Source organism: Polypterus senegalus, chromosome 7, assembly GCF_016835505.1.
Source record: "Polypterus senegalus isolate Bchr_013 chromosome 7, ASM1683550v1, whole genome shotgun sequence".
NCBI lineage: Eukaryota > Metazoa > Chordata > Cladistia > Polypteriformes > Polypteridae > Polypterus > Polypterus senegalus.
This window is the reverse complement of record NC_053160.1, coordinates 21,780,229-21,786,228: the sequence shown is the minus strand read 5'-3', so window position 1 is coordinate 21,786,228 and position 6,000 is coordinate 21,780,229. Positions and strand designations below refer to the sequence as shown.

The following is a 6,000-nucleotide window of genomic DNA, read 5'->3' as shown; positions in this document are numbered from 1 at the left end:
TCAATTTCTTATTTGACTCACCCTGTCAAACCTGAAGGACAAAGTCTCCTCTTCACAGTAGAAACTGAGATTTACTTTTTTTGACCTGCACTGTTAAGCTGTACTTAAAACCGTTGTGCTGTGAGGCACTGATCACGCAAGCTGGTGACCCTCAGAAACTTGTCATCTGATTGGCTTGTGACTTTGCTTCTGCCAGATCTCTTCCTATCAGAGTTTCAACATTAAAACCACCTACCTAATATTGTGTTAGTCCTCCATGTGCCTCCATGTGACTCATCCAGGCATGGACTCCACAAAACCTCTGAAGGAATGCTTTTGTGGTGTCTGGCACCAAGACATTAGCAGCAGATCCTTTACATCCTGTAAGTTGGCAGGTGGGGCCTCCATGGATTAGACTTATTTTTCCAGCACATCCCAGAGATGCTCAATTGGACTGAGATCTTGGAAATTTTGAGGCCAACTAGAACTCTCTGTCATGTTTCTTAAACTATTCCTGAAAAATTATTGCAGCGTGGCATGGCACATTATCCTGGGAAAAAGCTGTTGTCATGAATGTGTGTACACAGTCAGTAACAACCTTTAGGTAGGTGGTAAGTTGTTAATGTGAAATCCACATAAAGGCCAGGACCCAAGAATTCCTAACAGAACATTGCCCACAGCATCACTCTGCCACTGTCAGCTTGCCTTCTTCCCATGCTTGCATCTCTCCCCCAGGTAAACGACACACACACACACGGCCTTCCACATGATCTAAAGGAAAACGTTATTCATCAGTTCAGGCAGCCTTCTTCCATTACTCTGTTGTCCAGTTCTGATGCTCATGTGCCCATTGTAAGAGCATTCGGTAGTGAACAGGGGTCAGCATGGGCACTCTGACTGGTCTGTGGCTATGCAGCCCCATACACAGCAAGATGTGATGCATTGTGTGTTCTGACACTTTTCTTTTATGGCCAGCTTTAAGTTTTTCAGTAATTTGTGCTAAAGTAGCTCTTCTGTGGGATCTGATGAGACAGGCTAGCCTTCATTCCACAAGTGTATCAATCAGCCTTGAGCACCCAGGATCCTGATGCCAGTTGACTGTTTGTATTTCCTTGGACCACTTTTGGTAGGTACTAAATACTGCATACCAGGAGCACCTCACAAGACCTGCTGTTATGGAAATGTTCTGATCCAGTCATCTAACCATCACCCATGTCAAAGTTTCTCAGATCCTTATGCTTACTCATTTCCTACTTCCAACACATCACCTTCAGGAACTGACTGCTCACTTTCTGCCTAATAAATTCTACCCCTTGAGAGATGTCATTGTAATGACATAATCAATGTTATTCTCTTCACCTGTCCTTGGTTTTAATGTTGTGGCTGATTGGTTGTAACCACTAGGTGGTGCCACAGAGCCCCAAACCCCAGGCACAACCTCAAAGACACAGGTCCTGGGTTCAAATTAAAGTTTTATTACAATAAATGCCTTCAAACTGGCTTCTTGTCAATCACAATCACAATTTTTTTTCTCTCTTTTCACTCTTCCACTCCTCCTAGATGAGCTTTGTCCTCTTCCACCTAACTCTAACTCCCCGAGGTGAGGTGCTGGACTTCTTTTAAGATGGACACGGAAACACTTCCAGTGTCAGGACAAAGCCTATGGAAGGCACAACCAGGTCAGGCGGAAGGTTCCCAAAGTAGAAACAGTCCCTCCCTGCAGCTCCCCCTGACAGCACCCATAAAACCCAGCAGGGCTGTCCCACCAGACTACGATTCCAAGCACGCCCTCTGGGCGAATATATGGGACCAGAAGTACAGGAGTACTGACATCCATCATTTCAGGAGAGTATGCACTCCAGAAAGGTTGCCTCCCTTGGACCTTCCATTACTGTGGCCTTTCGGCCAGGTATGAAACTTCTATCTAACCTCCCAGGAATGCCAGCCCATTCATATTGGTACGTTATGTCAGCCTCTTGTTTACGGCAGATAATGTCAGAACATTCTTGTCCATCCCCACCCATCCATGTCAACCTTTGCACGTTTATCTATTTAAATTTGTTATACATACGCGTCTGAGAGTCACCTTCCAGGCTCATGCAATGTAAGCAATACCACCCTGGGATGAGAGAGGGCGCTGTCGCTATCAGTACCATTTCTTTCTGTTCCCATAGCACTGGGAAGATGCCCCTGTGAGGGCAACTGACTCCGCCTCTTCCAGTATGAGGACTGTAAATTCAAGGCGCGCCTGGAAGGTGGCATCTCAATTGGGCGTAAGTTCAGCCCAGGATGGAATTCTACCTCAGACGTAGACGCTTAAAAAGGCACTGCAGTCTTGTGTTTTTGTTTGTTTGCACCACCATGCTCTATTTCTGTTACAGTCAGCTCCTTTATTAAATAGGGTGGCCCAGCTGCCACCACAACATTTATTTTGGAACCCATATCGTACTTATTTTCTATTTTGCCTGAAATGTTTTTCCAAAAATCAATAATACTAATTACAATAGCAACAGAAAACCATTTATTGTATATATAATCAAACCAGGAGCAGACCTTGTAGAAGCCACTCTTAGAGGAAACCCAATAATGTAACCCGTATCCCACTTGTCCTTCTATTCCACCTTAACACTTTATCTATCCCAATTTCCCAATTCTGAAGACTAATCTTTCCACAGAAGCCTCTTTTTTCCCAGTCCTAATTTGATCTACCTCTGTTGACGACCTGACCTATACAAACCTCTCGTCCGCAGCTCACTTCAAAAAGAAGAGCCTTATTTCTCTTTACAGTTGTCAAAAAAGTATTCAATCCGCGCGAATACAACAAATTTAAAGCCTACACTTTGATGACGTATAATTTTCGCGTTTTCCGCGTGCGGTTTGACACTCTTTGCTTGCCGTATGTAAGAGAAGGGCGTGAACTTTGTTCACGTGACTAAGTCTTGATTTCCTGCAAAACAACAAACAAACAAGAGCTCGACCTGTCTTCGGAAATCATGTCTATCGGGCACAGTTCGTTGTATGTCGAATGACAGCGCCTTTGTCTTCATGAAAGAGGTATATTTTGTGTTTTTTTTTCTTGTAATGTTTGTTCTTTCCTAGTAGAATAATGATTTGGGAAAGATTGTCTGGACGTACATGTGGGTTTATTATAATACACGCTGAGGTTATTTTCTTCATTAATAATGGGCTTTTTATGCTTGCAGGCGTGTGGAATAATTATATAACATACTGTTTGAGCCGTTTGTTGAAGTTTCGCTTTCGTAATTATTTCATTCTTACCAGAGACACTAGGATAGCTCAGTGGCGTATTGTTTAAACGAACGCAATCTTTATTTGCTGACATTAAAACTATGTGATTGCGACGCATTCTGTTCTCGATTAAAGTAAAATAACAATCTTTTTCATTAATGAATTAGCTCAAGGACTGTTTTTGCATAGTAACCAGAATTATGACGTGTAGTTTGCTAAGATGCTTTACGGGATCCATGCCTCTATCTTACACACTACGTGCTTTGTATTTTTCTGTTCTAATGATTAGAACAACATCCATGTTGCAGACTGGTGTGTCGTTATCATTATGATTTAAAACATTTTTTAGAAACAGCTCTTGTCTCCTACTTAGTTTGTGGGCAGTATACCGAAACAATCAGTTTTTACTTTTTATACTGGTAATGCAAGTAATGGCAAAAACGATATTCAGAACTATGAGTTGGCATTCCTTTTAAATTCACACATTAATTTTCCGGATCGAATCCTGGTAGCTCTGGGCTCGAGGCGTGAACCAATCTTGGACAGGATGTCAGTCCACTGCTCGACACACTTAAGTTTACACCCGCACTTTTTGATAAATCTTTGTGAAATAATACAATGTATTTCAAGATTTCATCAGACAAGGTTATGCCCCCCAAACAACAGACACTCAAATAAGTAGAGCTACTGCCGTAACCAGAGACAATCTTCTAGAAGATAAAAACAAAGACAACAAGAACCACATTCCCCTTGTTGTCACCTATAGCTCACATCTTGAAGTACTTAGAAAAATTCTAAAAGAACTTCAGCCAATGGTAAACAATGACGAAATGCTGAAAAATGTATTTCCAGAACCACCCCTTCTGGCATACAGACAACCACCAAACCTGCAGCAACTCATTGTCCTAAGCACCCTAAGTGAACCAACAGAAAATGGCACATCTCCCTGCCTACAGAAAAGATGTAAAACGTGTCCTTAAATTTATGATACAGATTGTGTGGTTATACCACACTGCTGGCTAGAACATCACATAAAGAGATCATTTTCCTGCAGATCGTCCAATGTGGTTACCTAATTCTCTGAATTGTCCCAACACTGCACTCTTATGTGGGAGAAACTGGACAAACACTCCACCAAAGAATGAACTTACACAGGTACCACATTAAACTGGGCAACAGAGATGTTCCTGTAGGAGATCACTTCAACAGCCACTGTGAGTGAGACTTTAAAGTCACAGCAAGAGAGAAAAGAATGGGAAGTCACACTCAGGCTAAAATTGAACACATTACAACATGGTTTAAATAGAGACTAGAGTTTTATGGCCAGATATGAGGATTGTTTGCATCTCTTGGACTGACCCAGACATCATGACTGCAGATACACTTTGTATTAAAAAACTCATTAGAAACTTCAAAAGATTTTTTTGGACAGTTATCAAAAGATCTTGACCATAGTGCTGGGCGATATGGAAAAATCATATATCACGATATGGATTATTTTATATCACAATAACGATATATATCACGATATACCACCCACAATAAAGTACGTTTCCAGTTATTCTCTGAAAAGTTTGACAAAAATATCATTGCATACTTTTTTTTGCAACTTTATTTTGAAGTGACATTTAACTGAACTGTCACAAAACCACAAGATAGAGTTTCTTTGCGAAAAAGTTCATTTTTATTCTTGATTATCACTTATATAAAGGGTAGAGTATGCATTGCATAGCGACAAGACATTATCATTCATTTGTCATAGCCTATTTAATGCAATATTTTCTTTAGTAATTGATAAAATTAGGTTAGAAATGATAGACACTTTTCTATCGTCCCCACGATATATACCGTCATATCGCCCAGCACCACTTGACCATACATTGTTCTCCTCTCTTGCTAAATGAATCTTAGCCTGGACAGGTCTATTCATTTTTTACATCTAAGATGTCTCACTTAAAGGTTTTCCAATGTTGTTATTTGTCCTAGTGTGTATATAAACGCAGGGAACTCCAGTTTCTGTATTACATTTTGCCTGAAGGAGTTGCCTCGAATGCTTGCTTATTGTAATCTTTCTAGTTAGCCAATGAAAGTTGTCATTTTGCTTGACTTCTCACTACATTAATAATAATACATTTTATTTATATAGCAACTTTCCCAGGCTCAAATCGCTTTACAGAGTTTAAAAAGGAACGGCAGGGTATACTGTATATAGCATTGTACTAAACCAGATAAATAAATAAAGAAGAGTAAGAGAGTAAATTCAGAGAAAAAAAGTCTAACAGACTATAATTGACGGTCTGGCACACACACACAGGTTACAAGAGCATCTTGATATAGAGGTTAACTGAGAGAAGGGGGTAATTATGTCAAGTAGAGCTAAAAGCCTTCCTGAACTGATGAGTTTTGAGTTGTTTTTTAAAAGAATTCATGGAGTCCGCTGACCTGATTAATTTTGGTTGGTCATTCCAGAGTCTGAGCACTATACTGCTGAAGGCCCTGTCACCCATGGAGTGTAGATTAGTGTGGGGCACAACAAGATTGCCAGAGTCAGAGGACCTTAGTGGGCGAGCAGGCACATAGTGATGAAGAAGGTCACTGATGTAGTTTGGCGCGAGGTTATGGCTTTGTAGGTCATTAGTAGAATTTTATATTCAATCCTGTAAGACATAGGGAGTAAGTGAAGGCGAAGCAGGATGGGTGTGATGTGCTTACTGTTGCTGGTTCGAGTAAGGAATAAGCCGGAGCTGAAAGGGCACCTGCCAGTAGGGAGTT

At 40.9% G+C, this 6,000-nt stretch overlaps 1 protein-coding gene across 1 annotated transcript in view; it reads left to right on the top strand.

The window, feature by feature from the left end:
* Positions 1 to 2,933: 2,933 nt before the first annotated feature.
* The window catches only part of epg5 (ectopic P-granules autophagy protein 5 homolog (C. elegans)), a 115,296-nt gene continuing 112,229 nt past the window's right edge, over positions 2,934 to 6,000 (top strand). Inside the window, exon 1 of the mRNA XM_039758345.1 lies at positions 2,934 to 3,033. The gene's annotated coding sequence lies outside the window, so the exon portion shown is untranslated. The remainder of the gene's footprint in view (positions 3,034 to 6,000) is intronic.